Genomic DNA, 27,377 nt, shown 5'->3' with positions numbered 1-27,377 from the left:
ATCCTAATCATGAGATAATAGCTTTTAATGAGCCCGCAATCGTTAATTAAATAGAAAGTCACGTTCAAGGATGATATGCGAACAACTAATGCTGTCGCACACAATTCAAATTAACACTGACGTTAACCCCTTTTGTCGGAACATCGAATCGTAACTATTATGTGTAAGTTTATTATAGTCCCCGAATTAATTCCTTTCAGATAAGCGCACGACCGAACAGCAGAACGGAACACAAACGACTTGTTTTAACAATCGAACAACGCAGTGACGTTACATTACGACAATGTCCGCCCAGTGAACATCTCTTTCACTTTATCTTTTCTACTCTGCTTAATTAAATTATTCCTAATTACTATTTACTCAGCTATTTAACGAAAACATCTAACAAAAAATAAAATAAATTTGTCCCAACGTAAAAGATCCGTTATAGTTTGCAGTGACAGCGATTCTGTCACATTACCACAGAGTAATATTTCGTGACGCTCTTAAGATATTTTATTTTGTGATCACTCGATGACAGAAACTGACAAAATAATCGACATTCACATTCCAGAATGACAATACAGAACTTTTACATAAAACGAATTCGGTTTTTACACACTTTGCATAATTTTCTTATTGACTGAGTGAGAGCTTTCGTGCGATCGCTAACAACATACCTTACAACAGATCATACCTTTTTATTTTCGTATATGTCAGTCACATATCCAAAGAGAAACTGATTATTAATATGTTTCATCATGCCACATAATTCAAACTTTTAAGGTATTGCACAAGTGGAAACAAAGAGAATATGGGAACAATTGCTGATAAAACTACTGAACAACCTATATATGTATGAATTTGGAGAAAACAGCCTTCACCAACAGCACCAAATAGTCGGTAGGAAAAAAATTCACTATTGGTGTTGCAAAGACTCTGCAAGTAGAGGCATTGTGGTCTTCCGGATTGAAAAAGTTCTCGAAAGTGCGAGAACGCGTGTATTATGTTCTTTTTAAGTGTTTGTTATGCTGTTGGTTTTCGCATACTGATTTCACTGGGTTGTATTTTTCCGTCTTTAAGGCTACCATTTGTAGCTTTTATAAGTGGCAACGATGAATATTTGCTCCATAATTCTGGAAAGCAATTTGACTCACAGCTAATGCTACACGCATTGTAAGGTATAAATGCAAAAGGTATTCTTTGAGCATTAGATCAGGCACATCGCCTATCCGATTACATCTATTACATTTCGAGAAGTTATGACATGGATATGAAAGCTTAATCACAAGGTTAACCAACTTAGCTAGGATACTCTATCTTGATATTATAGTCAGGGAAGCAAGTTTGCACATTACAGTGTTGCACTTAGGTAACTGCGCTTGTGTGGGTGATTACCTCTTTACGTACACGTAGGAAGTATCATAATTAATTGCGAAGAAAATGTTTCCAGTAAACAGGCGTCTGTAAACTAGCAGGTGGTGAGATGGCGTAGATAAGAGCCTCCACTCAATTAAAACCCCACAATATGCGCACCCCTGTCAGCAGCTTTCAAATGAGAGAACTGACGAGACAAATACTGCTCATATTATACGAAATACTCAGAGCGCCCGCCACCGCACTCCAGGCGCTATGTGCGAAAGTCTTCCAAACTTTTATATGATGTTCTCACAAAAGCTCATTATTTACCTTCATCAGCAGTTATACTCTATGTTGGTTAATTATGTAGCTGATCGTTAACCAAATAACGCTTGATGCCCCTATAAACCGTATGGAAAGTATTGGGCACCTCACGCTATTCAAAGGAATCTTATTTTCAACGAAAATTTTGTTTCCAAAGAACAGAGCAGGTATATTGTAGTTTTTTATAATCCCACTGCAGTAGAAATAGCATTTTTGGATATTTTCAGAATGCTTCGTATCGACTTTCTCTAAGGATACATATTGAACAAGTGCTACAGATATAGCTTAATCTGTGGCAGTAAAATTGCAAACATCTAAAAGGATATAAGGAGTGATAGCATCCATGTTTCGATACTTTGGTGTTCCCAGCAAATAAAAGATACAGTGCTCCACTGGTTAGTAAAAATGAGGTTGGTTGACGAACGACGACCTTAATGATAAATCTGTTACAGGATTTTTTGATCTACAAGAAAAAAATGTATGCCGTCAAGCTCGAGTGACAGCACATAATGCACAGGGCAAACGCTATAAAACAGTATTCTGTTAATAGGTTAACCATAGACGACCACAGCCAATGCACACTGACTTTGAAGTACAAACGACTGTACAGCATATAATTCAATCTAAGTATCACCTTGTTACTGGTATTACACAACTTAAACTTGTTTTATCTTCACTGTAAATGTTTTATAATTCCTGATCAGATAAATGCTATGCCTTGGGGTCGCTACCACAAGAATAATGATTATGGTTATGTTGTAAAAAGAATTTGAACAATGTGGGTAACTGAAACATGTAAATTGTAACTAATGTGAATTCACATACTCATGTTCTCATTATCTTGATGTAAATTTAGAGATCTATCATATTTGCTGAGATAGTGGGAAAAACACTGTCCGAAGAAAAAATTATGATAAATTCCATCCTGCCATTTCCCGGAAGCGATTTAGGGAAATCACGGAAAAATTAAATCAGGATGACCGGACACGGAATTGAACCGTCGTTGTCCCGAATGCGAGTCCAGTTTGCTAACCACTGCGCCACCTCGTTCGGGCGAGGTTTGTAGTTCAGAGGAAAATATCTTCGCATGATTTTCTGTGAACTATGGATGAAGGGCAACAGGCTGATTCCACATTTCTAGATTTCCGAAAATCATTCTAAAGGGTACCCCTCTGTAGACTATTAACAGGCTGCGGGGAGTGAACGCGCGGTTTCAGGCGCCATGTCACGGATTGCGAGGCCCCTCCCGCCGGAGGTTTGAGTCTTCCATAGGTCATGGGTGTGTGTGTTGTTCTTAGTATAAGTTAGTTTAAGCGGTGTGTAAGTCTAGGAACCGATTACCTCAGCAGTTTCATCCGTTAGGAATGCACACACATTTGAACATTTTTTGAGCTATTAAGGGAGGAAGGTATGTGCGTACGAATGGGCTCCCAGATGTGTGGCCGGCGTGACGACTTCTTAAGTGATAGAAACCAGATTGTTGTCCTCGACGACGGGTATTCATCGGAGACAGGGGTAACATCAGGACTGTCCCGGGGTAATGTGACAGGACCGTTGCTATTTTCTGTATACATAAATGATCTGACGCACAGAGTATGCAGCAATATTCAGTTGTTCGTTGATGATGCGGTGGTGAACAGTAAGGTGTCAAAGATAAGTGATAATAGGTTGATATGAGATGACCCAGACAAAATTTCTGGTTGATGTGATGGATGGCAGCTGGCTCTTAATTTAGAAAAATGTAAGTTAATGCGGATGAGTAGGAAAAACAAACCAATAATGCTCGGATACAACATTAGTAGTGTCCTGCTTGACAGTCACATCGTTTAAATATCTAGGCGTAACGTTGGGGGAAAAAATGGTTCAAATGGCTCTGAGCACTATGGGACTCAACTGCTGTGGCCATCAGTCCCCTAGAACTTAGAACTAATTAAACATAACTAACCTAAGGACATCACACACATCCATGCCCGAGGCAGGATTCGAACCTGCGACCGTAGCAGCAGCGCGGCTCCGGACTGGAGCGCCTAGAACCGCACGACCACCACGGCCGGCGTAACGTTGGGAAGTCTGTTGAAATGGAACGAGCATTTGACGCTTGTAGTAGGGAAGGTGTGTTTCTTAATCGAAACCCTTAGCTGCCAACAGGTGTTATTTATATAACTCGATGGGTACAGTTGAAAATGTGTGCCTCGACCGGGACTCGAACCCGGGATCTCCTGCTTACATGGCAGACGCTCTATCCATCTGAGCCACTTTGAGGACACAGATTATAGTGCGACGGCAGGGACTTATCCCTTGCACGCTTCCCGTGAGGCCCATATTCCCAACTGTCCACAGCTTACATTCTTAATGTTGTTAAAGGACAGTTGGGGATGTGGGTCTCACGGGAAGCGTACAAGGGATAAGTCCCTGCAGTTGCGCTGTCCTCTGTGCACTCGGTGGCTCAGATGGTTAGAGCGTCTGCCATGTAAGCAGGTGCTCCCGGGTTCGATTCCCGGTCGAGGAACACATTTTCAAGTGTCCCCATCGAGGTATACAGGGTGTTACAAAAAGGTACGTCCAAACGTTCAGGAAAAATTCCTCACACACAAACAAAGAAAAGATGTTATGTGTCCGGAAACGCTTAATTTCCATGTTAGAGCTCATTTTAGTTTCGTCATAATGCACTGTACTTCCTCGATTCACCGCCAGTTGGCCCAATTAAAGGAAGGTATTGTTGACGTCGGTGCTTGTGTTGACATGCGACTCATTGCTCTATAGTACTTGCATCAAGCACATCAGTACTTAGCATCAACAGGTTAGTGTTCATCACGAACGTGGTTTTGCAGTCAGTGCAATGTTTACAAATGCGGAGTTGGCAGATGCCCATTTGATTTATGAATTATCACGGGGCAATAGCTGTGACGCGGTACGTTTGTATCGAGACAGATTTCCAGAACGACGGTGTCCCGGCAGGAAGACGTTCGAAGCAATTGATCGGCGTCTTAGGGAGCACGAAACATTCCAGCCTATGAATCGCAACTGGGGAAGACCTAGAACGACAAGGACACCTGCGATGGACGAGGCAATTCTTCGTGCAGTTGACGATAACCCTAATGTCAGCGTCAGAGAAGTTGCTGCTGTACAAGGTAATGCTGACCACGTCACTGTATGGAGAGTGCTACGGGAGAACCAGTTGTTTTCGTACCATGTACAGCGTGTGCAGGCACTATCAGCAGCTGATTGTTCTCCACAGGTACACTTCTGCGAATGGTTCATCCAACAATGTGTCAATCCTCATTTCAGTGCAAATGTTCTCTTTACGGATGAGGCTTCATTACAACATGATCAAATTGTAAATTTTCACAGTCAACATGTGTGAGCTGACGAGAATCCGCACGCAATTGTGCAATCACGTCATCAACACATATTTTCTGTGAACGTTTGGGCAGGCATTGTTGGTGATATCTTGATTGGGCCCCATGTTCTTCCACCTACGCTCAATGGAGCACGTTATCATGATTTAATACGGGATACTCTACCTGTGTTGCTAGAACATGTGCCTTTACAAGTACGACACAACATGTGGTTCATGCACGATGGAGCTCCTGCACATTTTAGTCGAAGTGTTCGTACGCTTCTCAACAACAGATTCGGTGACCGATGGGTTGGTAGAGGCGGACCAATTCCATGGCCTCCATGCTCTCCTGACCTCAACCCTCTTGACTTTCATTTATGGGGGTATTTGAAAGCTCTTGTCTACGCAACCCCGGTACCAAATATAGAGACTCTTCGTGATCGTATTGTGGACGGCTGTGATAGAATACGGCATTCTCCAGGGCTGCGTCAGCGCATCAGGGATTCCATGCGACGGAGGGTGGATGCATGTATCCTCGCTAAAGGAGGACATTTTGAACATTTCCTGTAACAAAGTGTTTGAAGTCACTCTAGTGCGTTCTGGTGCTGTGTGTTTCCATTCCATGATTAATGTGATTTGAAGAGATGTAATAAAACGAGCTCTAACATGGAAAGTACTCGTTTCCGGACACATGCCCACATAACATATTTTCTTTCTTTGTGTGTGAGGAATGTTTCCTGTAAGTTTGGCTGTACCTTTTTGTAACACCCTATATAAACAACACCTGTTGGCAGTTGAGGGTTTCGAGTAATTATCATTTCTTTCTAGAGAAGCTGCATGGTCGTCATTGGTATCTGTTCTTTCAGAACAGTTACTATCTTCATAAAGTGTGGTCCGTCTGTAAAGAAGACTGCATATAGGACGCTAGTGCCACCTATTCTTGAATACTGCTCGAGTGGGATGTGCACTAGGTCGGATCTAAAGAAGACATCGAAGCAATTCATAGGCGAGCTGCTAGATATGTTACTGGTACGTTCGCTGAGCAAATGTTACAGATAATCTTTGGGAGTTAAAGTGAGAATTCCTGGAGGGAAGAAGACATTCATTTCGAAGAATATTACTGATGAAGTTTAGAGAAGTGGCATTTGTAGTTGATTGCAGAACTACCCCACTGTCGCCCAAATACATTTCACGTAGGGTCCACGAAGATAAGAAACGAGAAATTAGGGCTCACACGGAGGCATATAAGTAGTTGTTCCTCCCTCGCTCTTTCCGCGAGTGGAACATAGATGGAAACGACTAGTTATGGTACCAGGTACCCTCCATCAAATGTTTATTTGTGTTTCAAACTGTTCGGATTTTTTGTTCTTATTCCAGGGCCTTTACGGTACACTCCATTTGTAATATTTAACCACACATTTCTGTATCTTTCAGTGTATAGCTAATGAGTTTTCTGTTTATTAATAATTTTACGTTCAGTAAATCATGTGCTTTTTCAGTCTTCTACCATTGATTTCTATTCCATTATTGGTTAAACTTATAGCTTGAGTGTCCAGCATATATGTTTCTCCTTGCTTACTCTTGATTTTGTATCTGACTGTTGCTGTAGTGGTTAATGGAATCGCCGGCAGCATACTTTTCTTAAGAGTCAATTTCTTTCAAGTGCCATGCAGTAGACTCACAAATAGGCCTAAACATTTCTCTGACTGAGTGGTCTCCTTCCAAATACTTTTACCTCATCAATCATGCTTCAACATCTTTATGTTTTGTCTACATGTAGTTATATACTAAAAGGACTTTGAAACAGTATACATCATATATACAACCCCATTTGTATTCTTTTCAGTTACATCAATCTTTCAGTTCAGTCACTGACTAACCTGAAAGTGGTCACAGAAAAAGTAATTGCTTCCTTGATACTCTGCAGAGTGCTTCAAATCTAGTAATGTGACATTTGGTACTGTCACCCAGTGTCTGAATTTTCAGATCATTATAGAGAATACTCTTCTGCCTCCCTTCTCAAAGACAGATTGTTGGAGGATGTCTATGCAAAATCGCTCACAGCATGATTTCCTTATTCTGTCAGCATCCAAAAATTTGTATTGTGAATGATTACAGCAGTCACAATATTAAGTTATAAATTCATTGAGCGCCATGTCACTTCCTAATGAGTCTGGTAAACGTGTTTTAAATTCATATTATTTTCTTTGAAGGAAGTAATATGTTTTCCATTATCCCCTCTCAACTGCTTTGAGGTCTTAAAGAGTACGTCAGATGTAGGTAAAAGACGTGAACTACCACGCAACACATGAAGCAGAAGTATTTTTGTATTTGATCTTGGTTTTCCGCTGTTACATTATCAAATATGAACACAATATTCAGTTTTACTCTTTCAGGCAGTGTGACATTACTGCATTTAGAAAAAGTATTATATGTGAATAATGTCAATGTCTGGAAGTATCTTAACCAGTACCTGGTGTTTGGACTAAAACAATGTTTTTGAGAGTAAGTTTACTTTTTCGAAGCAGACACCGTCGAGGTGCATTAGCAGAGACTTGTGGAAATATGCCCCTCCACAGCCCGATGGACCTACACTTACCGGTCAGAAACTTTGCAGCAATAGTGATCCGTTCTTCTTCGTATGCTGTTTCTCTGGAGTGTTCTCAGACCTATCTGTTACGACAAAGTTCTTGCGAGTTGGTTATTTCATACAACCGTTCATGGTGTCGACTGTATGATTACACCAGCATGCATGGGGTTTTATAGGAAATAAAAAGAGAGAAGTCAGACACTTCATCTATTTGTTGTTAAATCTTACATATAGTTGGGTACATACAGATACTCAGATAAAACCATAGTTCTGTGTACACATCAAGTGTTGCAAACGCATACTTAGTTCTGCATATTGATATGGAACATGCATCGAAATATTGGGATACATTTTCTTCTGCGGGATTTGTAGATTGTCATGACAGTTCTGTTAAAATGGTCCACAAGTTTCATGAAAGCTATACACATAAGGCTGCCAGCTCAGTCTCTGGTGAGGTGAGTATTGTAAGGCCTGCTGCTGCATGTGAGTTGGTTCTGATTACTAGTGAGAAGTCGCCTATGCTAATCTGTGCATATTTGAATATTTCGAGCAAACATGCCCATAGTCAAAACTGAGTTCTCATGCAACCTGCACTAGTCTGTAGGGGGATAATATCACTTTGGTGCCACAACATCATGGGTTCTCAAAAATCACAGCTGGCTTGAATTCACAGTCAAGCAGCATTCCAATAATTACACATTTTCTCTGGCTTGAATGTAATATGAAAGAGGTTTTGATTATTGATAGGTAATCTTGTTGAAGTATCTTCTCAGTCGTTGCTCCACCACATGACCTAGAACTGAAAATAAATTTAAGCCAGGTGCACACACTGCACACACATCCACAAGCACATTGACAATACTGACACGTTGTTGATGATGTAGCTTGACACTTTATGGTGACACTGTCAACTCTTCAGTCACGCCTCACTAACGGAAATCATTCTTCGTTTATGCTCAGTGAGTTGCACTTTCGTGGTATAGAATACTACGGAATTACTGTTTGAATCTGTGGAATGAACCTGCTACTACTATGATAACCACAACTATGACCATATCAACTGTACCACACCACCCACATGTCATTATGAACTTTCTTGGTGGGTGACTTATGATTATCATTTGCAAGTTTCTACATTCGTTCTTTTCGTGGAGAAAGTAGGCCAGCTACAAACAGCTGATCGAACATGTTAAAGGCCCATATAGGATTCTATCTGCATTTGGAAAGTAGGACAGAAATAGTTTGTATAAGTGGTTTTCAGTGTTACATTCTTGGTGAGTGAATAGCTGGTTTAGCGAGAAAGGGCAAACATGTTTCTGTCAGTTATGAATAGCAGGCACGCTCAGAAACGTTGGAGATTTTGATAAACAGCTTCCAGCCATCAGGGCAATGGTACAGAGGGATAAACATGTATGAGTTATCTGTGAAAAGAGCACGAAGTATACTGCAAGTCTGGAAAGTATTGTGACTGCAGTCTCGCAGCCTGTCTATTAGCATATGTGGACGCCAGAATTGTGTGTGTCATATGCTAGTGAGCGGTGGGACTTGAATCAGCAACATTGGAGCGCCTATACATGAATTAGCCAAACATCTCTCTTCATTGCTGAGACTGTTGGTGGGGAAATGCCCACATTACATCCGTAACTCACCTGACTTTATCAATAGACTGGGGGCTCTCTGTCTAAGCAGTTATGACCATTTGGTTAGGTTTGATGTAGTACCAGTTTTTACGAAGGCGCTCTCGCAGTTTCCTTGGTATTAATTGGCAAAAAGTTTCAAGCGGACATCACTGCTTTGTTTCGGCATGCTCTATCCTCAACCTACTTTACGTTCAACCAATAATATTTTGAGTAGACTCACGGCGTCACCATGGGCAGCCCCATTCCTCCCTAGGTGGCCAACTTTTTTATGGAGGATTTCTTGGAAAGAGCGCTTGAATAAGCTGCCCTTAAACCAGCTATGGTCTGGAGGTACATGGACGAAAATTCCTTAATGTGGCCTCACGGAGAATATAAATTGACAGAGTATCGTCACCACTTCATTTGCATTCACAACAGCATTTGGTTCACCATGGAAGTAGAGAGAGATAGTTGTTTGCCTTTCTCGAATGTCTTGGTTAGACGAAAGACTAATGGCTCCCTGGGGCGTTCAGTTTATAGTAAGCCCACTCATTTCTGTTTGCATGCGTCAAGATGTTATCACCCATCACAAACAATGGGCATGCCTTAACACTCATATGCAGAGGTCACACAGTCTCAATGTTGGATAGCTTACTTAAAGAGCTCGCTAACCAAGAGACGGTGTTTATAAACAATCAATATTCCTCCCAGCAGAGTAACAGCGCACTGTCAGCTAAAATTAAGAATCAGGAAGTGGATAAACAGGACAACAAAATCTTTAGCTTTTCTTCCTTTTGTGAGCAACATTTCGTATCAAATAGCAAGAACCCTCTGTAAATTTGGAGTGAATGTGATTTTTCCATCCCCCATCTAAGATTGCAGACCTTTTGGTGTAGGTGGAGGACGATTTGTTACTGTGGAAGGCCGGAGTTCACAAAATACGTTTTCAGTATGTCTTACATAGGATAGACCACACACACTGTGAAAGAACGCTGCACTGAACATCTACGTTTTGCAAGCAAGCGAGTACGCAAATGTCTGACCCACCAGATTAGCCGAGGGCGCTAATGCGCTGCTTCCTGGACTCGATTAGGAGCGCCGGCCCCGGATCCAATCCGCCCGGCGGATTAACGACGTGGACTGGTGTGCCGGCCAGCCTGTATGTGGTTTTTAGGCGGTTTTCCACGTCCCCCTAGGTGAATACTGGGCTGGTCTTCACATGCCGCCTCAGTTACACGACCCACTGACATGTTCGCACTATTTCATGGTTTACACTAGATGCAGACAGCTGGGGTACATTGATTCTGTCCCAGGGCTATGGGGTGGCGGCAGTAAGGGCATCCAGCCACCACTTTATATTAACCTTGCCACATCCATTGTAACCACGCCGACCCTGCGAAAACTGCGCGACAAAGGAGCAAGCGAAAGAAGAAGAAGGAAGACTACACTACTGTCTGACACCGTATTTCGATGGGACATTGAGTGGAGTACGATAGAACTGTGATACTGACAACAGTCACATCTTTTCTTGTTTCTATTATTAATGAATTTGCGGAAATACTCTTGGCGAAAAATCCGATGAACCGTGATAGCTGCTACCAGTTGAACAGTGCGTGGAATCCCATTAGCTCCACCATTTGTTCTAATCTCAGGCGATAGAGTGCGCCAACGGCCGCGGAGAGCGGTAACACAGAGGGCAGCTGCGTTTCGCGGTTCCACCAATGGGGGCACTGTTTCCTTGAGGTATGCCGCATCTGTCAACTTGAATTCTGACGCATGCGCAGGATACTCGCAGCGCGCTATATGGGGCGGAAGGGAGCAAGTCTTTGTCAGTCTTTGATGCCTCACATGAAGATAGCTGTCAGGTGCCCAATCGAATCATCGTGCAATGAACTAAACGACGACCGGCTCAAAGCCCGAAATTGGTTTTAACATTCAATTTGCTGGCAAAATCTTTAAACTCACATGCATCAACACTCAGTTGCACTCCAAGTACATAGGCCCATGTACAGTGACTTGCTGTGCACTGCAACAGCAAGAGTCAATGCTCATAACCCTACATGGCACAGTGGGCTTGGCGTGCTCCCATCGGTGCAGACAAACAGAGGCACAGTGCAGCATGGCATTCACAAACTTTACAACCCATGCGGAAGGGATCCTCCCAAGTTGGTGGTTAAATAAAGATGCAGTTATTCCTGTCACCCCCTCATAAATTTTAAACAGCACAAGGTTGTAAACTTAAGTTAGATGGCAAATTACCCACCATTCTCCACATAGTATTCTAATTTAAATGCATGAAACCTGACAATCACTCAGCTTGAACCCGTATCTCCCAGATCGCCCTGTCGGAGGTTCGAATCCTCCCTCGGGCATGGGTGTGTGTGTTATCCTTTGCGTAAGTTAGATTCATTAGTGTGTAAGCCTAGGCACGGATGACCTCAACAGTTTTGGTCCCGAATGAACTTACCACAAATTTTCAAAATTTCCTGATCCACCACATTGTATTCTGGTGTAATAAGCCTGGAGAAAGCCCAGAAAATCTGACAGCCATGCAGATTGCACCCACATCCTCAAGTCCTCTGTCTTGAATTGTATACTTAGTGCAAGCAACGTGGCAACCACACAGGCTACACTCATCATGCCAGGTCAGCCATATTGTAATCTACACTTAGCACAAGTCACAGACTTCCGTCATCTTGTGCGTACCACCATCAGGACAATTGCCCAACTTGGATGTTTTGAATTTTTCGCTAATTTACGCTCTGGGCAGATGGATTCCGAGTTGTGGCGTCACAGGAGTGAGGTAAAACCTTGTTGCAGAGTTGGCTGTTTTGAATTACCTACCAATATTTACGTAGGATAGATGGCCTGTGACATCATCGATGAAATGATTGAAATTCTAGCAGCAGTGTTGTCTTCATTTGTATGAATGCATTTCCACTACTTCCATGTACTTGGGATAGTTTTCTGGGTGCAGGAAAAAACGCGACAGTTGATGATTCGTACATTTTTACGATAATATGGAAGTCTGCAGTGTCCTAACTAAATCATTGTCAGCTTAGTGTGATAAAAATGGAGATGATGGAGAGAAAAAGAAGAAGAAGGAGAGAATATTAGGCATGTTACTCCAAAAGAGCCGGCCGGAGTGGCCGAGTGGTTCTAGGCGCTCCAGTCAGGAAACGCGCGACCACTATGGTCGCAAGTTCGAATTCTGCCTCGGGCATGGATGAGGGTGATGTCTTTGGGTTAGTTAAGTTTAAGTAGTTCTAAGTTATAGGGGTCTGATGACCTCAGATGTTAAGTTCCTTAGTGCTCAGAGCCATTGGAACCATTTTGAACAAAAGTCGCCACCAGAAACGTTATGCTTGTATGCCTTTATAAAGGAAGTAGATGATGATGTAGTTTCAGCTTTGATTATAGACGATAATGTACGTGACGGAGAAAGCTGTAGGTCACTAAGGCAGCAAAAGAGCACTGATTTCTTTGTAGAATAAAATCGGAGTTTTCTTACGTACTGTCGTAAATTTGCACATGCCTTTCTTATGCAATGTCAAAATAAATAAAAATTGGCGAAATCATTAAAACACAACTTTATTTTAATCTGAAATGTTAAAATCAACAAAAAATGATAAAACTAATGAAAAGTCAACGTACTTTAACTTTAGGTCTCTTTGTTACGTTCTGTTTCTCATTATAAAGAAGTACAGTTGTTATTGAAATCATAGTACCATTTTTTTTCTCAGCTACATTGAGAGCTCAGTTTAACGAAAGTTTGAATGATCAAGAGATCATTCAAACTTTCGTTAAACTGAACTCCCAATATTCGAATATTTATCGAGGTCCCTTGAACTTTCAGCTATCGAAAATAGATTGTGGTCATCTACAAAAAGAATAGTCCCTAGAGCCATTAAGAAAGGTACTTAATGCACTGTACTGTGGCTTATGAGGATAATTTAGAAGCTAAAAGGCCAGCTGAATTTCTCAGACATGCTCCAAAGCCGTTATACATATACATCATAACAGTTTCTGAGTAGAAAATCACATTGGAAGGACCATTTATTTATTGTAAAGTGTAGTATTACAGTAGGTCTTGCCAGCAATCATATGTAAGGCAAAAGAAATTGAACCCAATATTATCTCACCTCTTGAACAAAGTCTTACGATTTATATGAGGATGATCTAAAATAAACCCAGTCTAGTACAGATAATAATAATGGATCAGAGAAGATAAACTTCTTGGCTAAGTTCATTAATAATAGCCTTTATTCAAGCTAATCGGTTTCGGTAATCAATCTTACCATCATCAGATCTTGACGGACACATTATTGCATGTTTCTTAAAATTTTAGTAAAAGTGCTCTTTCACATGAGTAGGGAGGTGCATAGCAGACTGGAAGACTGGTGCGTGGGCATGTCAAAATTAAAACAACCATATACACTGTTATTCACCACATACGTCTGTCTTAAGTCACTCACAATAGAGCACATCAATGCGCTGTGGCTGCACTGATATGCTCGATCGTGATTCACGTAAGATATATGTCTGTGGTGAATAACTGTGTATATAGTTGTTTTAATTTTGACATACCGATGCATTAGTCTTCTGGTTTGTTACATACCTACCAACTCACACGAACCGAAACTTTTACTGCTATTTTAGGAAATATGCAGTAGCCTGTCCGGCGAGATCTGATGATGGTAACATTGTTTAGCAAAACTGGTTATCAAGAATAAAGGTGATTATTAGCAATCTCGGAAAAAAGTTTATCTTCTCTAATCTATTAACATAGAACACCCGTTGCGGCTCAACATAAGTAAACCAAAAAATAATAATGGTGTGTTATATTGCTCTCTCACAACCGGATGGTTCAAATGGCTCTGAGCACTATGGGACTTAACATCTGTGGTCATCAGTCGCCTAGAACGTAGAAATACTTAAACTTAACTAACCTCAGGACATCACACACATCCATGCCCGAGGCAGGATTCGAACCTGCGACCGTAGCAGTCGCGCGGTTCCGGACTGAGCGCCTAGAACTGCGAGACCACCGCGGCCGGCTCACAACCGGAGTACACGTTTATATTGGAAAATGTCCTAAATGTCAGCTCGACCATACAAACCGTCGAACAGCCTCTCTGGTGTTTTAAACACATATTCCAGCCTGAAGAGCTTCTCACGGCTGGTACAATTATAGGTTTGTTTACGCGGTTGAGAAATTTACACGCCTGCAAGCAGCTAAGGGTGTTCATTTCATTGTAATTTCATTCTAACGAGCTGCATGGTCACCGATGTTATCTGTTCTTTCGGCCACTTGACCATCTTCTTCTTCTTCTGTGCGAATGCACAAACAGTGTCCGAACTCTTACGGAAATCGGCAACGCGCCGCGAGTAATGAGTATAATGGGCGGGGGCTCTACGAATGTAGTGCGGGACAATACGGTGAGAATGTGGGTTTCGCAGGAGGCGTGAAAGAGATAAATCCCTGTGGTCGCACTGTCCTCTGTGTCCTCGGTGGCTCAGATGGATAGAGCAGGAGATCCCGGGTTCAAGTCCCAGTCGGGGCACACATTTTCATCTGTCCCCGTTGACGTATGTCAATGCCTGTAAGCAGCTAAGGGTGTTCATTTCATTGTAATTTACGCGAACCCTCAGCCACACGAAGGATGCAGGCTCGATCCACAACAGTATTTGTTACGAGGTTCAGTCAGCTTTTGGGGACAAACACAGGAAGGGAATAAAATTGCCCCAGCTTCAAAACCTATATCATTGGCCGGGAGAGCGTTGATCTGATCTCCCTTCACTATAGGCCGTGCCCTACAGGGTTGTACTGTAAAGACTTTTGGTTTTATTTCATCCTGTTCGAATCTAACAGCACTGATATTTATTTAATTTTTTTGAACTTAGGCTTGCGCAGTTTATTATCGACACGAGGTATCACCCAGCAGGATTGACTAAATCGACTGTAATTTGCTTAATTTAGGAGAGGGAATTACATTATGAAATGAGAAACTAAAACTAGTAGCCGACACTTGCTGTTTGGAAAATTACTGACGAGGACAGAAAAAAGAGAGCCTAAAATGCAAGGAAACTATTCAGAATATCTTAATAGAAAATACACATATAAGTTTTAAGAGGCGTTTTCTCTAACAATACAGGCCTGGAGTGTAGCCTTATATGCAAGTGAAAGAAGGGCGATAAACACAATAGACGTGAAGAAAACACAAGTTTCTGAAATGTGAAGCTACAGAAAGATTCTGCAGATAAGATATAGTGATTAACGAAGAGATACCGAACCGAGTCCGAAAGAAAGTATCTTAATGATATAGAGTGATTAAAAGAAGAGATAATTTTATGAGACACATTCTGACCCATCAAGGAATAGTCAATTTGGCAACAAAAGGAAGCCTTGGGGAGCGAGGAGTGGGGAGAAGGAATAAAAGTGGTAGAACGAGGACAAGATCACGATTCGACTATTCAAATAAATGTAGATCACAGTAGTTATACAAATTTGAAGAGATTTTTGCTAGCCACACTAGAGTGGAGAACTATGTAAGACAACAAGCTGAGCCGTAACAAGTCGTAAAAAGTCGTAAATACACTACTGGCCATTAAAATTGCTACACAAAGAAGAAATGCAGATGATAAACGGGTATTCATTGGACAAATATGTTATACTAGAACTGACATGTGATTACATTTTCACGCAATTTGGGTGCATAGATCCTCAGAAATCAGTACCCAGAACAACCACCTCTGGCCGTAATAACGGCCTTGATACGCCTGGGTATTGAGTCAAACAGAGCTCGGATGGCGTGTACAGGTCCTGCTGCCCATGCAGCTTCAACACGATACCACAGTTCATCAAGAGTAGTTACTGGCGTATTGTGACGAGCCGGTTGCTCGGCCTATATTGACCAGACGTTTTCAATTGCTGAGAGATCTGGAGAATGTGCTGGCCAGGGCATCAGTCGAACATTTTGTGTATCCAGAAAGGCCCGTTCAGGACCTGCAACATGCGGTCGTGCATTATCCTGCTGAAATGTAGGGTTTCGCAGGAATCGAATGAAAGGTAGAGCCACGGACCGTAACACATCTGAAATGTAACGTCCACTGTTCAAAGTGCCGTCAATGCGAACAAGAGATGACCTAAGCATGTAACCAATGGCACCAGATACCATCACGCCGGGTGATACGCCAGTATGGCGATGACGAATACACGCTTCAAATGTACGTCCACCGCAATGTCGCCAAACACGGATGCGACCATCATGATGCTGTAAACAGAACCTGGATTCATCCGAAAAAATGACGTTTTACAATTCGTGCATCCAGGTTCGTCGTTGAGTAAACCATCGTAGGCGCTCCTGTCTGTGATGTACCGTCAAGGGTAACCGCAGCCATGGTCTCCGAGCAGATAGTCCATGCTGCTTCGAACGTCGTCGAACTGTTCGTGCAGATGTTTGTTCTCTTGCAAACGTCCCCATCTGTTGACTCAAGTATCGATATGTGGCTACATGATCCGTTACAGCCATGCGGATAAAATGCCTGTCATCTCGACTGCTAGTGATACGAGGCCGTTGGGATCCAGCACGGCGTTCCGTATTACCCTCCTAAACCCACCGATTCCATATTCTGCTAACAGTCATTTGATCTCGAGCAACGCGATACGATAAACAGCAATCGCGATGGGCTACAATCCGACCTTTGTCAACGGCGGAAACGTGATGGTACGCATTTCTCCTCATTACACGAGGCATCACAGCAACGTTTCACCAGGCAACGCCGGTAAACTGCTGTTTGAGAATGAGAAATCGGTTGGAAACTTTCCTCATGTCAGCACGTTGTAGGTGTTGCCAGCAGCGCCAACATTGTGTGAATGCTCTGAGAGGCTAATCATTTGCATATGACAGCATCATCTTCCAGTCGGTTAAATTTCTCGTCTGTAGCACGTCATCTTCGTGGTGAAGCGATTTTAATGGCCAGTATTGTACATATATACGTTGAAGCGCCAAAGAAACTGGTATAGGCATAGTGTTCAAATACAGACATATGTAAACAGGATGAATACGTCGCTGCGGTCGGCAATGCCTATATAAGACAACAAGTGTCTGGCGCTGTTGTTACATGGCTTATTAATGCCATAACGCCAGGTTATCGAGACTTAAGCGAGTTTGAACGTGATGTTACAGTCGTCACACAAGCGACGGGACACGATATCTCCGAGGTAGCGATGAAGTTGGGATTTTCCCGTGCGAACGTTTCACGATTGTACCGTGAATATCAGCAACCCGTAAATCATCAAATCTCCGACATCACTGTGGCCAGAGAAAGATTCTGCTAGAATGGGACGAACGACAACTAAAGAGAATCGTTCAACACGACACAAGTGCAACCCTCCCGAAAATTGCTTCAAATTTCACTGCTGGGCCATCAAAAAGTGTCTGTGTGCCAACTGTTCAATGAAACATCATCAATATGGGCTTTCGGAGCCGAAGGCCCACTCGTGTACGCCTCGCCTGGACCATTCAACAGCGACATCGGACTGTTGATGACTGAAGACATGTTACCTGGCCCGACGAGTCTCGTTTCAAATTGTATCGAGTGAATGGACGTGTACTGGTATGGAGGCAACCTCCTGAATCTGCTCTCGAATACTGATTCTGAAAATTTGCTGCTTCATTTCTTTCGACTGTGGCTTAAAGGTACAAACAGCGGACTGGTAGTTGGATCAACAAACTATTAAAGAACTGCCAAAAGATCTCCCATGATCGGTGGTCGGTATATTGATTACATCGGTAATATCATTCTATTATTCATTAAAAATAGTTTTAATCTGAACTATAGTTTGTACATTTCAACTCGAAATGCATTAAGCGAAAGCCTACGAGTGTAACACAATACCCTTTGTTCTCGTTCGTGTTTGGGAATTTAAATACACCTTAAAAATGTAGGCTCATGAAGTGGATTCCAATATTTCAAGGCAAGGTTTAGATTCTAAGGCAGTTATTAAAAGGACATTTGCAAGAGATTTATTCAGTGAGTAAAACAGAAGCATAGTAATTTCTTCGTGCGTAAAAAAACAGGTTTGTGGAAAACTTATTTGTTTGTGTGAAATAATTCTCTGCTGCTGTTGCCATCGACACGGTGGCGCACTGTAGAGCATAATTCTCATCCATTGCCGTTCTATAATTGTTTATTCTGAAAGGTTACGGTTTGTAGAAGTTTCAACATTCTTTATGAAAAGGAAACTGTGTTTTTTCCTAATTTCCAAAGAAATTTTTTTCAGTTCTGAAGGTTATTTAAATTTTTATTCTTCACTTAATCCCACATTTCAGATGTCTCATTACTTGTGCGTCTTTTTATTGAGTCTCAGTTTCCTAGTCAGCCGTCGACTAAGTCGCTTATGGGGTAAGAAGAAGGGTGAAAAATTAGTATTTAACGTTCCGTCTACTACCTGATCATCAGAGAAGAGGCACTGGATCAATTTGTTGACAAATGGTTGAGGCCGTCGGAAAAGGTAAACCATGACCGCCGAACTGGGTTCACCATTTGTCTCTCTTGAAAGATGGTGACAGGAGCAGTAGGAGCGGGGTACAAGTAATCACAGGCTATGCTGTTTGAACAGCGGAATAACGAACTACGGTTCTAACGAATAGGGAGATTATTGACAAAAACAAATATTTTGTAGACAGAAATAACAATTTGCATGTTAAATAGGGTAGCCTTAAGAAAAAAAGTTCAAAAAAACATGGTAAAATGATTTTGGAAACGATTTGTCTAAAAATAATAAATAAAATACATTAGATAGACATTCACAGGCCTTTGAATGATGTTCGAAATCATATACAGCAAATGTTTCTGTAATTCATTTTGTTTCTTATCTTTAGACAAATCATTCTACAAGTTTTTTTTCCATTTGTACACCTCACACTGATCATTTTGATACCCCATTTGTCCATTCACCAGTTTACGTTTGGCTATGAAAACTCAGACAAAAATTTTCACTCGAATTACTAAGTATTTGTCTTCTTCTTGTTCTTTTTCTTCTTCCTCAAGCATTAGACCAGTTGGTCCACTGCGACTTCTTCATCCATCCATCTTCTCATGGGTCTACAAATATCCCCTGTTCGTTTAGCGATGCACTGTAGCAGTAGTTTAAGAATTCGTTCATCATCCATTCTTTCTACATGTTCGTTCCATGCTCTTCTATCTTCCTTAACCTTTGAATGTAAATTCCTTCATTGTTCAGGGTGGTCTCATTTTTTAATTTGTCTCGTCTTGTTACTCGGTAGACCGTTCTCAAAATTCTTACCTCAGCTGCTTGGAGTCTGCTTTGTGTTCAAGAGTTGGTAGTCCAAGTTTCATTTCCTTATAATCAACAGGAAACTGTCATAATTATAAAATTTTTGCGTGGTATGCTTTCTAATTATTCCGTTGAGCGTTCTTTTCATGGTTCCACACAACATACTGAGTCTCTCAGCCTTTTTTTCAATATCTGCTCCGCCAGATATGGTTTGTCACAATCCTAGAATCTGAAGGTGTAAACTCGTTCAATAATTTCGTTTTCTCATATGAATACATCTTAATGGTTATGGGCCTTGGAGTTGCTTAAATTATGTTGCTGTGCAATTTTATACAGTTCATATAGCCCTCTCGTAATGCGGCCAGGAAAAAGATTAATACCACTGGTATACTTCTGAATAGCCTCGGAAATCGGAACGACAAAATGGAAACGATATCCACAGAGTTAAAGGACAAACTATTTAGTACATCACAAAATTAAGTGTTTCTTAATTATTCTGATTACTTTCAATAAATTAAACTCTTTTTTTTTTCAAAAATATACCTCACGCTGTTGAATTTGTTATCCATTTATCTGTTTCCGACTCCTAATATTGGGGCTATGAAGATTCGGACAAAATTTCCCTATAATCGCTAATGGAACTTTTATAAATTACCCTGCTTACTTTCAAGCAATAAATCTTTCTTTTCAGAACTGTACCTCACGCTTCGATACCCCTTTTGTCTATTGTCCACCCTTCATTTGCTCATGAAAATCCAAACCAAAATCCAATGCGTAATTTCTACGAAGTCTTGTTTTCGCTCCGCTCAAACATTTCACCGAACATTAACAAACAGCTCAATCCAGAGTTCAAATCTTTTTACGCAGCTCCTTACCTCATGTCATGAGGTTCCACAAACTGGTTGAGCTAGAGCAGCTGTAATTATTGTCGTCTATTTATCCTGCTATAATTATATCGTAAGACTTAGTTACAAGCACTGCAAAGTCATAAGTGGAATTGTCAGGACAAAGAAAACAGTTGCATTCCCCAGTAAATGTGGCAGATCCAACGTTATTGTCGGATTTTGCACTCGTGCTTAACCATTCAGATAAAAACTGCCTGGCACCGTGATTTTTCTCTATAAAGACCGCGAGACCTTTTTTATTCTTAATTTACTTTTAAGATTCAGCCGTAATAAACGGCATGCTCTTGCCACGGTAACTGCTCAGTGTAGTTTGTGGAGGCGGGTCCGATTGTTATGAAAGCCCTCTTGATTGCACTGGATAGCTGAGGTGCCTTCAGACTAATAACTGCCCTCCAGTTCAACAGGCTTGTCTCTTGCGGTATTCTCGTGAATGGCTGACGACTTGTGAGGCAGTGGCTCGTGCATCTCTTGTTTTGAGGTGACAATGAGCTCCATTGTGAGCCGCGCCTCATTGTAAATGCCAATTGTTTGGGGACCACACCTTTCCGACTTAAACAGAGCTATAGCAAATGAAGGGTTGGAAATGACGGTAAGGTGTAAATCCAGGCGTAAATCCGGACAAAGGAATTTTAATCGAGTAGTTTTACACGACTCGCCGTTGTTTACTGCAATTCATGATTGTCTGTTATATATTTCGTTACCCATCAACTGCGTAATGTCCGTGGCTTCCTCGATTCCTTGTCTCCATGTCCTCGTTTCATTTCGTTACCCATCAACTGCGTAACGTCTGTGGCTTCCTCGATTCCTTGTCTCTAAGTCCTCCTTTCACCTCTAGCAATGGAGTGGGAGTGACGTGCAATAATTATCAACAGCTGACAGCGTAAAATCTTCTATTGGGGTCAGTAAGCTAATCGGTGGTTATTCGGATCACATTATTTCCACCGCATGCGGTAGGGTTTGGAGAGTGGAGGCTGTACGAATAAGCGAAACTGGCGAATATTAGTATCGAACAGTTGCAGCTGCATCGTTTTGAATCTGCTTACTGTATTCATCTCTTGTCACCCTCTATGATTTTTACGCGCCGGCCATTGTGGCCAAGCGGTTCTAGGCGCTTCAGTCTGGAACCGCGTGACCGCTACGGTCGCAGGTTCGAATCCTGTCTCGGGAATGGATGTGTGATGGCCTTAGGTTAGTTAGGTTTTATTAGTTCTAAGTTCTAGGCGACTGATGACCTCAGAAGTTAAGTCGCATAGTGCTCAGAGCCATTTGAACCATTCGATTTTTACGCCCTAACTTCCTTCCAATACTAAATTGGTGATCCCTTGAAGCCTCAGACTGTGTCCAGTCAACCGATCCCTTCTTTGGTCAAGATATGGCACAAACGTCCAGTCTCCCCAGTACATCCTCATTAGTTACATGATCTACCCATAAAGTCTTCTGTAACACCTCATTTCAAAACCTTCTACTCTGTTCTTGTCTAAACTGTTCATCGTCCGTTTTTCGCTTCCATACACGACTACACTAAAGACAAATATCTTCAGAAAAGACTGCGTGACACTGAATCTACATTCGCTGTTAACAAATGTCTCTTCTTCAGAAACTATTTTCTTGTCATTGCCTGTCTACATTTGATATGCTGTCCACTTCGGCCATTGTCATTTATTTTGATTTCAACATCACCTGATTTAATTCGACTATGTTCCATTATTCTTGTTTTGCTTTTATTGACGTTCATCTTATATCCTCCATTCCGTTCAACTGTTCTGCCAAGTACTTTGTTGTTTCTGACAGAATTACAATGTCGTCGGCAAACCTCAAAGTTTTTATTTCTTTTCCCTGGACTTCAGTTAAAACTCCAAATTTTTCTCCGTTTTACTGCTTGCTCAGTGTACGGGATGAATAACATCGAACATAGGCTACAAACATGTCTCAATCCCATCTCAACCGCCGCTTTCCTTTCATTTCCCTCGCCTCTTTACTTTCCTTTCATGTCCCTCGACTCTTACAGCTGCCGTCTGGTTTCTGTACAAGTTTTAAATATCCTTTCGCTTCCTGTATTTTATCTCTGCAAACTCCATAATTTCAATGAGAGTATTCCAGTCAACACTGTCAAAAGCTTTCTCAAAGTCTACAGATGCTATAAACGTATGTTTGCCTCAACCTATCTTCTTAGACTTGATACTGCCTCGCGAGTTCCTACAGTTCTCTGGTATCTAAACATACCGTCCCCAAGGTCAGCTTCCATCAGTTTTTCCATTCTCCTGTAAAGAACCGTGTTAGTATTTTGCGGCCATGACTTCTTAAACTGATAGATCGTTAAAATTCACACCTGTTACACGCGCTTTTCTTGGAACGAACTATTACATTCTTCTTGACGTCTGAGGGTGTTTCGCCTGTAGACTGACGCTGGCAACAAAACTGTTTCTGAAGAAGAGGAATTTGTGGACACCGAATATAGACTTGATGCTGTTTGTGCAAAACTAACAAACAACCAACTTGTGTTCTAATAACAGAGCTCACAAGCGGGTCCACGAAATTTCAGAATTGTATGGTGAAGTTGTCAGTGTTAAAATCTGCTGTCCTGGGTTAGGTTTTCGATCAGTTCGAGTATTTAATGTTCCAACTGAAATGGAATTCGAATACATTCGCCAGACCCCATCCCATTGCGGCAGCGATTTATAAATAACAGTCGAGATTCCGCGAGGATGCAAACACTTTCACGTTGACAGTGGTATCAGGAATGTTAAAATCAGTTTAACGAAAGGAGGAGCGTCATTTGCGACTCCACAGAAGATCTGAGAGGATGCCCGCGAATCAAACAGCTACTCCAAGATCGACTCACTGAAGAATAACAACACACCCACAGATGCTAGCAGATCCGCCGTCGCTACACGAAGATCTGCCACGGTCGAAATCACGGGACCACCTGGACTTGTCGCGTCGGTAGATAATAAAAATGGTTCAAATGGCTCTGAGCACTATGGGACTTAACATCTGTGGTCATCAGTCCCCTAGAACTTAGAACTACTTAAACCTAACTAACCTAAGGACATCACACACATCCATGCCCGAGGCAGGATTCGAACCTGCGACCGTAGCAGTCAGGCGGTTCCGGACTGAGCGCCTTAACCGCGAGACCACCGCGGCCGGCGGTAGATAATACCTCGATGTGGCTATCTCTAGCGACAATACAAGTAACAGATGGACGGATCAGACGAACAACAATTCCAGGATGATGACTGAGGATTACAGGCATACAATACACCGTACACAGACCTGCGAGCAGACGGACGTTGGTCGTACTCTGAACCACAGTACTTTGAAACACTGAGTGTTCATGTGACGTTGGTGGCAGCAGTCTCAACGAGTGTAGCCGCCTCACATTCATGCATGCAAGTAATATAGCTGCTATTAATATTAATAGAACTAAATCCGACGTCAAGGTCGAGTGAGCACTGGATTATTTGTACGCAGCTGATGTCGACGTAGCTAAGCTTCAGCAGGTAGTCACATTTAAGATCGCCAACATCTCTGGATAAAATGTTATCATAAACATGGGACTGGATCAGGAGGCAATTATGACGTACAAGGTGGTCATACGCGCAAGCACAATCTATATTCAAAAGTGGCAAAGAGACTGCGGCAAAAGCTCTTGGTTCAAAATGGTTCAAATGGTTCTGAGCACTATGAGACTCAACATCTGAGGTCATCAGTTCCCTAGAACTTAGAACTACTTAAACCTAACTAACCTAAGGACATCACACACATCCCTGCCTGAGGCAGGATTCGAACCTGCGACCGTAGCAGTCACGCGGTTCCAGACTGAAGTGCCTAGAACGGCACGGCCACCGCGGCCGGCGGCAAAAGCTCTTAGTAAATATATATGTCCCAACTGACTCTATAGGCAAACGACGCAGAAGCGGTTTGTTTCATGAGAAAATAGTGAATCTACTAATGGACATTCGAATCAACGTAATTTTAGAAAGAAATTTTAATTTGGTTTTGAATAAGGAAGATAAATGGCCTAATTTTAATTTCTATGAAGAATTCAGTGTATTAACTACCGGATTAGACTTGACGGACACGCTCTACAGGCTACACTTGCGCCAGTAGCAAATGCACAAGCAGGCTAGGCAGGATTTTATCCACTAAAGATTTTCTGGACAGTGTGATTAACGAGATATGGCCAAATACTTTTTCGGATAATTGTGCCTATCTCATCACGGCTCAACACATCAAACAATAACTGTACTTGAAGCGAGGTCACCTCAAACCGGTCGCGCCTAGATGACGAGGAACTGCACCAAGCAATCACAGAGACATGGGCATGGTGCCTCCAGAGCCAGTCAAGCAGAGCAAGGTGTTTTATTTGGACCGAAAAAAAGTCTACGGGCGGAAACAGACGCTGGAATACTACTTCCTGTGTCTACGTGACTTGTGCAATGAACCAGTGAATTTGCCGGCAAATAGTCTTTGAGAATAACACATCGCGAAAATTACTGCTCTGGCACGGCAGTGATTGAAAGACAAAAACGAGCGATATCTCGGTATACTACATGATATTCGGTATACTATATGATAAGACGGGAACGGCCTTGCCACAGTGGGTCCTGTGAGATCACCGAAGTTAAGCGCTGTCGCGCGTGGCCGGCACTTGGATGGTTGACCATCCAGGCCGCCATGCGCTGTTGTCATTTTTCGAGGTGCACTCAGTCTCGTGATGCCAAATGAGGAGCTACTCGACCGAATAGTAGCGGCTCCGGCCAAAGAAAACCATCATAACGACTGGGAGAGCGGCGTTCTGACCGCACGCCTCTCCTATCAGCATCCTCAACTGAGGAAGATACGGCGGTCGGATGGTCCCGATGGGTCACTTGTGGCCTGAAGACGCAGTGCTTTATTTGATAAGGCAAGCCAAAAGAGGCAAACAGGAAATCCTTCCAGGAATACCTTCGCGATGACGAAGGAAATAGCTACGATGACCAAAGCACAATTAAGCAACGTATTGTATGGTACTAAACGGGTCTCTATTCTGAATCAGTGGCAGACCTGACTATGGAGAAAGCCTTCCCATCCAATACAGAACCCACAGTCACTCCCGAAGATAACGAAGGGCTTCTCGAAAACATCTCGGAAGGAGAAATTAAAACAATTACGGAATCTCCACGCAACAAAGCAGCCGGAGCACGTGGCTTACCAGTCGAGTTTTGTGCAAGATTTTGGAACGTTATTGGCCACGAACTTACTATAATGCGTAACGAACTATTGGCTGGCGATGGCCTTCCGGCAGAATTTACTGAAGGTCTGATCGTGGTCAGCCCAAAAAAGACACGAAGCACGACGATGAGGGACTCTGACCTACTGTCTGCTGCTCGGCCCTGACTTCTCATTGGTCGTACAAGTGTCAAAATGCAATTCTGTTTTCAGACTTTAACATACCTTTTGACAGGATTCGGGACCAATTTTTGTTAGGTGTGATGCGTGGCATGGGTTTTTAATGCTCGGTTCTCACATCTGATACAAAATGGCTTAATCCGAACGAAATCCACAATAGGTACCAATGGTCAGTTAACGAACCTCGTGCCGATCAACCAATCTGTTCCCTAAGATTGCCCTTTATCTGTAACTCTCTATAACATAGTCGTGGAACGCCTAGCCGGCCGGAGTGGCCGAGCGGTTCTAGGCGCTACAGTCTGGAACCGCGTGACTGCTACGGTCGCAGGTTCGAATCCTGCCTCGGGCATGGATGTGTGTGATGTCCTTAGGTCAGTTAGGTTTAAGTAGTTCTAAGTTCCAGGGGACTGATGACCTAAGCAGTTAAGTCCCATAGTGCTCAGAGCCACTTGAACCACTTTTTTGGAACGGCTACCTTTATAACTGGACTTAAATCTAAACGGATTTTATGTTTTTAATATCAGAACGTTGTCACACGCATATGCGGACGATATAACAGTCTTGCCAATAGGAACCAAGAGATCGATACAGTTAGAGGATTTTTTACGGCATATGCCAATGCTTACGGCGCGAAGTTAAACATCAGTCCAAGATTTAGCCCACCGAACCCACCACTAGCGATCATATGGAAACATCCTGCCTACAAAGAACTGACAAGGTAAACCGGCTAGGAATGATCTTCACGGCGGGTTCACATGACCTGAATAATTTTATGTGGGAGCATAAGCTCAATGTGTTAAGAATCACACTGAAAGAGCACACAAACCGGACATTAAATGGTTTGCGAAGAGCGCTGTTTATCAATACTTCTGTCTTCCGCACGATGTGCCACACGAGACTGCACAACAGATTCCTTTCTGACATCGCAGACAAGATTTTGACTACCATATGATGGTGTGGGTGGAGAGGCAACATACTCAAACTTTCACTTCAAACAATGACTTTGGCTCAACCGATGGCTGTTTACGCGTTAAGGATGTCTGTTCACAGTGCACTGCAAGTTTTGTAAAACAGACTTCTAAAACGTTACAGCGACCACGCAGTCATGATCAGATACCTTTTTACCGTCTTAGCCCCTCAAAACCACAGGGCGCCAGTGTGACACAGTAATGCCCAACTGGCATATGTTCGTACATATTATGCGGAAATAACTCATCTACTACGAGCCCCTCACCGGCACGCCACTTCCAACTTACACATCTCACTGGCTACTGGACCACTACAAAACCCCATGCAGCTGAAATATCCAATAAAACAATAAAAAAATCTGGAAGAACATAAACAAAAATATATTCACATCAGACGCATAATCTGCATGGTATATTGTTGTCAATGAGGAAGTTCTAAAGGAAAATAAACTGTATAAGTCTGATCCATATTGTGGACTAAAACGGTGGGACATACCTTTGTTTGCAGCGAGCGCACTAACTGGGCACGAAAAACACTAATCGTCATCAACAGGAAGTCGAAAACCACAATATCTACATAGAATGTATTCTATCCA

The 27,377-nt window shown here is 42.3% G+C and overlaps 1 protein-coding gene and 1 non-coding gene across 2 annotated transcripts in view; both read left to right on the top strand.

Moving 5' to 3' along the window:
* Nucleotides 1-27,377, top strand: part of LOC126272678 (zinc transporter ZIP3-like) — a 462,003-nt gene that overhangs the window by 16,201 nt on the left and 418,425 nt on the right. The window lies entirely within an intron of this gene.
* Nucleotides 4,089-4,171, top strand: Trnat-ugu (transfer RNA threonine (anticodon UGU)). The gene has a single exon. It is a non-coding gene; the product is annotated as a tRNA-Thr (tRNA).

This window comes from Schistocerca gregaria, chromosome 5 (genome assembly GCF_023897955.1).
Source record: "Schistocerca gregaria isolate iqSchGreg1 chromosome 5, iqSchGreg1.2, whole genome shotgun sequence".
NCBI lineage: Eukaryota > Metazoa > Arthropoda > Insecta > Orthoptera > Acrididae > Schistocerca > Schistocerca gregaria.
This window is presented reverse-complemented; position numbering and strand designations above follow the sequence as displayed.